The sequence below is a fragment of the Trachypithecus francoisi genome, unplaced genomic scaffold, assembly GCF_009764315.1.
Source record: "Trachypithecus francoisi isolate TF-2019V2 unplaced genomic scaffold, Tfra_2.0 Lachesis_group16, whole genome shotgun sequence".
NCBI lineage: Eukaryota > Metazoa > Chordata > Mammalia > Primates > Cercopithecidae > Trachypithecus > Trachypithecus francoisi.
In genome coordinates this window covers 22483439-22493826 of record NW_022681461.1, presented here as the reverse complement: position 1 = coordinate 22493826, position 10388 = coordinate 22483439, and the positions used below count along the sequence as shown (strand labels likewise).

General features: G+C 42.3%; 1 non-coding gene across 1 annotated transcript; it reads left to right on the top strand.

The window, feature by feature from the left end:
• Positions 1 to 3827: 3827 nt before the first annotated feature.
• Positions 3828 to 3934, top strand: LOC117099483. The gene has a single exon (XR_004443819.1). It is a non-coding gene; the product is annotated as a U6 spliceosomal RNA (small nuclear RNA).
• The last annotated feature ends 6454 nt before the right edge of the window (positions 3935 to 10388 follow it).

The following is a 10388-nucleotide window of genomic DNA, read 5'->3' as shown; positions in this document are numbered from 1 at the left end:
AATCTGATGACTTTCCTCCCTCCCTGCCTCCTTTCCTTCCTTCCTTCTCCCCTTCCTTCCTTCCTTCCTTCCTTCCTTCCTTCCTTCCTTTTTCTTTCCTTCCTCCTCCTTTCTGTTTCTCTCTTTTATTTGCTTAAGTGGCAAGATAATATTTTGAGATATAAACTAAAATTCCCTCTCTGTAGGTTTTGTACCTCTTCGTCAGTCTGATGCAATACGAAATTTATCTTAATGCCATAGGGATGGGCTGACACAGAGCAGATTGCAGGTAAAAGAAAAGTACTTTTTAACTTTTGTGTTTTCGAGGTGAAGACCAGGCAAACACAAAGTTTGGAAAACCACATGAACAGTTAGAGCCAGTTCTCCCACATAAACACTGGATAATGTCTGCCTGGACTTGGGAGGAGCAGAAGAGAATCAGAGGGAAAGGAAGGTTATGGGTCTTGGATGGGTCAAGTTCTGGCATTTGGAGGCAGGAGGAGAGTGATAGAATCCTCCAATACATTTGGGGATTTGAGAGCAGGGAAGAACTCCTTGCGGAGGAATTAAAACTCACAAGTAAACAGAAACATCTCAAAATAATGTTAGCAGGATTCTGCCAAGTGTTGGTTTAGTGCTCTCACATTTGGATGATTATAGAGGGAGAGAAAAAGTGGGAGGTAGAGGGAGAAGACAAGAGTTAGCACTTCCAAGACTCTTACTACAGTCCAGAGATTTCTATCTCAACAATAGTTCAGTAAGGCTTTGGGTCAATATGGATCATTCGGTTATAATAATGTACGGAGTATTATTTTCTCCAAATCACCATAATGACAACCAATATTACATACACAGAGATAACTTTCCTGGAATTTGCCTGATGTCAGAAAGTATTTATAGTTGCTCTCAAGCCACTTTACAAATAAACAAAAGAAACCATTTTGAAAGCTTAGAAGTTCATGAGGTTTCATTTCCATTAAAACCTAATCTGAACAAAATATACCAATCTAGTTCCACATGAGGTTGAAATGTGACTTCATTTCTAACCTGCCATATAGTCTAATTTAAGAAATAGCATTACACAAAGAAAGTGTCTCCTTATGCCTTCTAGTAACAAATTCCATCTTCCTATTTACATCTATTAAAAAATTACAGCTCAAGAGTAAAAATATTTGCAAATATGCTTTGATCTTATTTCTGCTGTTGTTTTGCTTCCACGTCTTTCAGAGTTTATCATGCTAATTCTGCGCTTTACTCTGCACCTGACTCTGCCCTTGCCACTCTTTTCCAGAAGGTCCTCTTTTCCAGGTTGCCAGCGTCCCCTGCACTGCTGAACCCATGCAACCCTTCGCTGCCTTGACCTAACTTAGTTTCCCATAAACAGTCAACGCTATTGTTCATGCTCTTCCTCTTGATATTTCCACACCCGCACTTATGTTTGTCCACCATCATTTTTGGATTTTTTCCCCTTCCACTTTTAAACTTCCCGAAAAGTTTTTCTTTTTCCTCTCCATTCCTTAAACATTGGTGATTTTTTGATGTATGTCCTCAGTCTTTTTTTTTTTTTCATGTTATTCATCCTCATTCTCTTCTTGAGAAATCTCTTGTCGTTTCAAGGCTTTAATTATCAGTTATATGCTTATTGTTAAATCTGCATCTCTGATCTAGCTGCTGCTTCTGAGCTCCAGGCTTATGTATCCAACTGCTTACTGGGCATCTCTACCTGGCTGTCCCATAGTCCCTCAAACCCTACATGTCCAGATTGGAACTCATCCTCCCCACAAGCCTGTTCCTCCTGTGTATACCTATCAGTGCTGGTATTCCAGGTTGCATCTTAACCAAGCTAGAACCCTGGAGGTCCTATTTGACTCCTTTCTGTCTGTGAACCCCCATCTGTATTAGTCTGCTTAGGCTGCTATGACAGAGTATCATGGGCTAGGTGACTTAAACAACAGAAATTTATTTTCTCACAGTTCTGAAAGCTTGAAAGTCTCAGATGAATATGCTGGTAAATTTAGTTTTTGGTGAGAGTTTTTTTCCTGGTTTGCAGATGGCCACCTTTTTAATGTGTCGTTACATGGCAGGCAGAGAGAAAGAGAGAGAGAGAGAGAGGGAGCAAGTTCTCTGGTGTCTCTTCTTATAAGGAAGGACACATCCTATTGGATCAGGGCCCCATATTTATGGCCTCATTTAACCTTAATTGCTTCTTTAGAGGCCCTAACTCCAAATATAACCACATAAAAGTTAAGGGTTCAAAATATAAATTTTGTCAAGGGTTGGGAGAGACACTAAGTTTCAGTTCTTAAAACCATCCATCAGTCACCAAGATCTTTAATTCTGTGTAGTAAATAGTGTGTGAAATGCCCACTTCTCTCAACTCCATGGTCATTAGTTAAGTTCTGACACCATCATCTTTTGTTCACCTGATTTACCACAGCAAGCATCCTTATTGTTTCCCTGCTTCCAGTCTAGCCCTCTCCCATCTAGTCCCTACACTGCAGCTAGGGTACCCTGTCTCCAATGCAAATCTGATTACATTACCCTTCTGTTGAATCTTTTCAACATCCTCCCATTACTCTCACAATAAAGCCCAGTCCGGTTCATGTGGCTCATTAAGACCTTTGTGACCTGGGCCTTGCTTGTCGCCCCAGTCTTACATCTCACAGCTCCCCACTGTCTTAGTCTGTTTTGTGTTGCTGTAAATGAATACCTGAAGCTGGGCAGTTGATAAAGAAAAAAGGATCATTTGGCTTATGATTCCAATGACTGGAAAGTTCAAGATCGGGCATCTGCATTGGGTGAGGGCTACAGGCTGCTTCTACTCATGGTGTAAGGGGAAGGGGAGTCGGTGTTGCAGATATCACGTGCTGAGAGGGGACAAGCGAGAGAAGTGGGAGGTGCCAGCTCTTTTTAATAACCAACGTTTGAGGGAAACATCTCATAGAGTGAGAACTCACTTACCCTCACCCCCCATGGAGGGCATTCATGTATTCATGCGGAATCCATCTCCATGACCCAAACATCTTCCATTAGGCCCCACCTCCCAGCATGGCCACACTGGGGATTAAATTTCAACATGAGGCTTGAAGAGGACAAACAAACATCCAAACGATAGCACCCACCTTGTGCTCAGGCTCCAGGCTTCAGAAGCATCCACTTTCCCCAAGGAACTACATTTTTTCTCTTGCAAGTCTTTAAGAACTTACTGTTTTCCTGCAGTTGTGTTCTGCTCCTCCTCCCTGCCCCCTCTCTTCTCTTTTTCCTCCCCAGCATCTGAAGGGCCTGGCTAACGCTCACTCACTTCTCAGGTCTCAGCGTCGTCAACATCACTTTCTCCCAAAAGCTTTTCCTACTCTCTAAGGCTGGGCTGGTGTCCTTCCTCCAGAGGCTCCTTTGCTTGCTCATCTCTTCTTACTGCGTCCCAGAGTCTAGCACAGAGCTTGACACAAAGCCAGCTTTCACTAATTAGAAATGGATGAATACATCTCACCCACCGTTTAGGCCAGTTAATCAGGCAATAAACCCGTTCTCTTCTGGTAACAGTGTCCTCCACCTCTGAAGGAAAAAGTAAACCACATCTACATTATATCAATGTGCTATTTTAGGGGAGTCAGCAGGTGATGTCATAGGACAGAGCTCTGCAGGGTGGGTGGGAATGGTCTTGCATGCAGGGAGGTCAGCTCAGTCACTGTGTAGGAGGGACGCCTTCATGTCCCCTCACTTGCTGCCAGGCCCTCATGACAGCTTTCTGTCTCTATGTGAATGAATGGCTGCAAACCTGAGAGATATTTAAAACACCCAACAACTGCTATGGTTGTATAGATAGATAAGTGAATGAGAAAATGACAGCGCTCGCTTTGGTGGCACACATACCAACATTGGAATGATACAGAGAACATTATCCCAGTCCCTGCATGAGGATGACGTGCAAGTTGGTGAAGTGTTAAAGAAAAAAAAAGAAAATCAGAAATGTGTTTCTGATCCTCTAAACTAAACTTTATGTCACAAAACAAGTGATGTAAGTCATTCTGGTGCATATCACTTACCAAATTATTCGAATCATTTCCAACTTGTTTACTGATTGTAGAAAAAATGTTTTTGTGGTTTTCACTGACTAAATAATGCTCCTTTCCGAGCCATGATTGAACACAAGAACTACATCAAGGTCTTCCAAGGATTTTACGATTAGCAACGGTGTGCATGTAGTTTGCCAGCACCTCCTCCACAGTGGGACTTGGAGAGCCCGCGTCCCAGCCTCACCAATAATGCCAGGGCTAAGTTGCTGCCCGCCATTTACTCTGTTATTCCAACCCAGACCCACGTGGCAGTGGGGCCTCCTCTGCTGCCTCTGCCACCGCGTTGCTTAGCTGAGTGGCCACCAGGGGACGCCCTCCCTAGACCACCAATGCTTCCAGACCCTTTCACTGCCTTTCTGGCCTCAGCAGGTGACAAAGCCTGGAAGTGGAAATGGCTCGGATGAGGTATCCTTATTAGCCAGAGGAACTACCAGCAGCCCAAGGCAATGGATTTTGGTGCGGGAGGAAGGTTTGAGCTTCACAGCACTTCCCTGCTTGAGAACGTTCTTTCCTTCTAGTAGGAAATATTTATGTAAGGGTCCCTTGGCCTGGCATGGGGGTGCCTCGGTGCTATGTTCCAGTCTGTATCCCTGTCTCACGTCCCTTTACTTTTCTATGTGTGCCATGTATTGCAGACAAGCTGGAACATTCCCTCCCCCCCCCCCCCCACACACACAAGCTCCTGCCTCTTTCCTTGTGCTTGTGTAACCCCTCAGTGTGATCTTCTTGCCCACAACTAAGATAGAGCTGATTTATCAAGACAGGGGATTGCAATAAAGAAAGAGTTTAATACGTGCAGAGCCCGCTAGATGGCAGGCTGGTGTTTGATTATTACTAAAATCAGCCTCCCTGAAAATTTGGAGGCTAGGATTTTTCAACCATAGTTTGGTGGGCAGGGGCTAGGGTATGAGTGCTGCTGATTGGTTGGTAATGCAGTCATAGGGGTGTGGATAACCATCCTCTAGCGCTGAGTCTGCTTCGGGGTGGGGGCTACAGAGGAGTCGCTGGTCCCCGTAGGACCATCCCATCATCAGAAATGCAAAAGTCTGAAAAGACATCTCAAAAGGCCAATCTCAGATTCTGCAATAGTGATGTTATTTACAGGAGTACTTGGGGAAGTTGCAAATTTTAGGACTTCCAGAATAATGGCTGATGTCATTTAACTACAAATTGAGGCCCCTGTCATCCTCCTAACCTGGTGGCCTGTAGTTAGCTTTACAGAGGTGGTAGTTTTGGGGAAAGGCTATTATTAATTAAGCTATAAACTGAATTTCTCCCTAAATTAGCTTAGCCCACACTCAGGAATGACCATGGGCAGTTTGGACATTAAAGGCAAGATAGAGTTGGTTAGATTAGATCTCTCTCACTGTTGTAATTCTCGTTGTTATGATTTTTGTAAAGGTGGTTTACCTTGGACTGTTGCCTCTTTCTCAATTGTTCTCCCTCCTCCTACCTTTAATTCTACCTGTTAATATTTCATCTCTCCTTCAGAGCTTAGCTGACATGCTGCCACCTCCTATGAAGGGATTCCTGATCCCTCCAACCAGATTATAATCTTTCTCTCACATTTATTCCTTCTCTTATGACGGTGACCCTACTAGACCTTATATTTTTACTTTAGCATTTGCATAGTTAATTTTTAAAATATTCTATATTTTCCTAAACTGATGATCCCAGAGAGAAATTTGCTCTGCTTTTCCTTTTCATCCCCTGAAGATCTTAGTCTAGAGCCTTTCACATAACAGGTATATAATCCTTTATGGGGGGGATTTGGAATTATTATTTTTTCCTTTTTTTAGTTATTGTCTATTTATAGTCTTGTTTGATGGAATTATTTTGTGTGATACATAAAAGTGTTATCAAGGGAAATTTCTAGAACCAATGTGAAAGCTACAGAAAGAAATGTTTCTGGTTTCTATATTTCTCTAAGCCTTAGATTCTTCCTCTGCTGAAATGGGGGTAATAACAGTCCAAGCCATGCAAGATTGTTGTGTGGATTAAATGAGACCATGTGTTACTTAGCACAAAGTTCACCATGCAGTAAGTGGTCAGGAAATAGCAGTTGTTTTTGCTATTGCTGTTGTTATTACTTTGCTCTAATACAGCTGACTAAGTATGAAAAATGCTGCTACACAGATCTTCCTTCTTTCACTGGTATTTGGTAATTCTTTCATTCAACTTATATTTATTATCTAACTACTGATATTGAAAATCCTGTGCTTAGAAAAAATTCCACACAAGTCTCCTGTCTTCATGGAGCTCAGTCCAGAATGGAGTCAGATATTTATCCAGCAATTATGCAAGGAGAGATACATGGTTCTTCAGGACCCTAGTTTAGGGAGCCTAGACCTAGGGAGAGAAGTCAAGGAAGATGTTCCTGAAGTGTTCAAATGTGGCTGTCAACTTCCTGGACAAAGTAGTTTAGGAGCCAGTTTGACCAGGGCTGGGATTAGGGTAAGGCAAGTGAGGCATTTGCTATAGGGACAAAATTTAAGGGAGTCTCAAAAGATTCAGCGATCAAGATAAACAATATTTTACTGCGATATTAAAAATAAAAATTAATGCAAAAAAGTTCCCAATGAACAAAACATCACACTTTTGGATAAAGATAGGGTCAGTAACAATGTTGTATTGAATCATATTGAAGCCTTAGGCAAAAGGAGAAAGTCAAATACTGATCCTCAGTTTTAGCCCTGGATTTGACTGGGTAAGAATAACTTTAAAAGTCCGTTTATATCCAGAAATTCTGGAAAACTAAGTAGACTTACGTGGAAACTTCTAATTCTATCCAGCAGAGGGCAGTGATGCCTAAATAAACAGTTGGAGGCTTTTGCTGTCATTTTCATCAATCTTCATCATCAAATTTGGGGAGGGATTAACTTCAAGGTTAAAAGTTTTTGCAATGGAAATAGCGTATGCTGTGGAAACTTTATGTAACTCTGGTGTCAGAGGAACAGCAAACTCTTATAAACTGCCATACAACAAGCTTTCTTTTTAGTAGATGTATTTTTACAGATATGATTTGAAATGTAGCCAATTCCAGGACTTACAAATCATGAAGCCACATAGTGAAGAACATTCTGTAATTTTTGCGGGGGTCAATTTTTGGAGGCAGCAGTCAATTAGTGGCTGATTTCCTTTTCATTCCTGTCTTCTTTCAATAGGCTCAAGCCTGTAATCCCAGCACTTTGGGAGGCCGAGACGGGTGGATCACGAGGTCAGGAGATCGAGACCATCCTGGCTAACACGGTGAAACCCCGTCTCTACTAAAAATACAAAAAAAAACTAGCCGGGCGAGGTGGCGGGCGCCTGTAGTCCCAGCTACTCCGGAGGCTGAGGCAGGAGAATGGCGTAAACCCGGGAGGCAGAGCTTGCAGTGAGCCGAGATCCGGCCACTGCACTCCAGCCCGGGCGACAGAGCAAGACTCTGTCTCAAAAAAAAAAAAAAAAAAAAGAAAGAAAGAAAGCTGGACATAATGTAGAAAGAGAGATCCCCTCATTTGCAAGCTAATACAGGCGAGGTTGGCTTATTATTTGTTAATTCACTTGTTCATTCATTATCTCATTTATTCAAGGATTTCACAAGCATATATTGTCTACCATATGACAAATACTGTGGTGGCACAAAGGGACACAGAGACTCAGATGAGTCACAGTGCTCACCTTTCTTGAGCAACTACTTAAGAACAGGTAACAGTGGCAGAAGTAGATCCTTGTGACACTTAGGCTAAGTCGGTGTGCTGAGATATATGCCAAGCACTCTAGGAACTTGGTTCAAGAGCAGCTAATAGTTCTTCATCTGTTTACTGTTAAGGGTGTTTTTGGAATCAAAGATAATTTTGGAAGTTTAGTACTTTGTTTTTATTTGACTCTGATTTTGGCACAAAAAAATACCTCTAATGAAACTTCATGCCTTTCTCAGGTTCTAGTTCAATGGGGACATCCATCACGTGCTTCTTGATGACTGCCTGAGAAAGAGGACGGAAAGGCCAATCCCTAAAGAAATAATCTACGCACGTAGTTTGTAAACTGTGCCTTGGGAACTCTAGGGCTCTGTTTCTCCAGTGTGGTCTGTATCACCTGCATCAAATACTTTAGAGTACTTGTTAAAAATCCGAATTTCCTTCCTGGAGAACTACAGAATCAGAGTCTGGAGGGATTGCGGGCAGGAAGGGTAGGGACCTGCCCTTCCACAAGCGTTCCAGGTAGTTCTTATGCATACTAAAGAGCTCCAGGAGCTCTACTCCTTGCCTTTGCCAGCTCACATAGACCCTTCAACCACATCACCCCTTCTTCTAAAGTGTAAGTTCCATGAGGTCTGGGCTTTTTGCCCACCGTGTTCACAGCTGTATCCCCAGTACTTTGAACAGTGGCGCACAACAAATATTTGTTGACTGAATAAATTAAGACATTACATAAATTGAATTTCCACCTAAGAGTTCATTTTGACCAAGGTTTCTAATACTAAAAAAAAAAAAAAAAAATACCTAGACCATAGTTGTGGATCATTCTCTTTCCTTAAAGAATGGAAGCAAAGGTAGCTGAAAGCCCTTAGGTTTCTGAGCCCCTCTTAGATAATTACATTGAGTATGGAACCGAGTTAGCCACATTTTCAAGACCAAGTTCCTATTGCCTTCAGATAATAATCTGGTAACCATAAGTATCATTCCTATATTTACTCCAATAAGGATTGGACTTTAGAAATGTCAAGTGTCAATTACTGGTGAGTTTGATTTCCCATCCAGCTGTCCTGACTTGTAGACCAAAGCTCTTAATGCTGGAATGTCTGATACTCTTGATTCAATTTAAGGCACAGCAGTAGTGTGACTTTCTGTGGGTTTTTGCATTGACAGTGATGGAGTTGAAACTAGGCACTCCCAGTTGGATCTTACACTCGGTAAGATAGCATTTTTTTGATTCTTGTCAGGGGAGAGCCCTTGTTTCTGTGACCCTGTGTTCAGTTCTACAACTAAAAGTTATTTATTTATTTACTGAGACAGAGTTTTGCTCTTGTCACCCGGGCTGGAGTGCAATGCCTTGATCCCGGCTCACTGCGACCTCCGCCTCTCGGGTTCCAGCTATTCTCTTGCCTCAGCCTCCTGAGTAGCTGGTATTACAGGCATGCACCACTACACTTGGCTAATTTTATATTTTTGGTGGAGACATGGTTTTACCATATTGGTCAGGCTGGTCTTGAACTCCTGACCTCGCGTGATCAGCCCACCTTGGCTTCCCAAAGTGCTGGGATTACAGGTGTGAGCCACCGCGCCTGGTCTGAATGTTATTTATTCATTCATTCACGTACCTGTTTTTCATAAATATCAATTGAACATTTCTGTCTAGAAATGCCTTTATTCAGCTTTACAGAGAGAGTTGGGTAGTCTTTATATATTCATGGGAAGAATCTACTTGTTATTCTATACTGAGACTGCCAAATTTGTGTGTGTGCGTTTTGTGGATGCACTGCTGAAAGTGAAGTCCTTGGATAAAAAAGGGGGTAGTCCCTTGTTCCTGATTCTCTCTTCTCAGTACAAATAAAGATCAACTTAAAAAAAAAAATTATAGACATAAGCTCTGTTTGTATGAACTGGAGCCTGAAATCAAGTAGTGGATAATAGGAAGGGAGGGAAGCAATGTGGAGTAATAACAACCAGCTTGTATATTACATATGTTTAGGTTCCCCAAAAGCAGGATGCTGAAACAAGAATTTAGGTACAGGCTGTTTCTTTGGCAGGTGATCCCAGAAGGCACTGCAAGGGAGTAGAGAAATGAGACAGAGAAGGGATCCTCCCCTTAGAGATGGGTTGGACTGAGTCTCTGAATGTCACTCTGAATGACGAGGAATTTTAGGTTATCCACCAAATTGCACCCCTCATTAGTTAAGGGTTGTCTGGGAGCATTTACTTCCTGGTACTTTCAGCCTGTGTCTTTCCTCCTTTGTGTGGTCAGAGGATAACCTCAAACAAAAGATGCTGCAAGAAGTCTTGATAGTAAATGAGAACTGCACAGGTGGCCTCTAGGTAGGTAGGGGGAAGCATGACTTTGTGATGATATATATATATATGTGTGTGTGTGATGGTGAATTTTATGAGTCAACCATTATTGTGGGTCTTTCTGTAAGGGTGTTTTTGGGTGGGATTAACATTTAAATCGGTGGAGTTAAGTAAAGCAGATTGCCCTCCATTTTATGGGTGGGCTTCATCCAATCAGTTGAAAGCCTGAGTAGAACAAAAAGATTGACTCTCCCATTAGTAACAGAATTCTCCAGCTAACTGCCTTCAGACTTCATCTGCAGCATCAACTCTTCCAGCCTGATGACCTTTGAGCTGAACC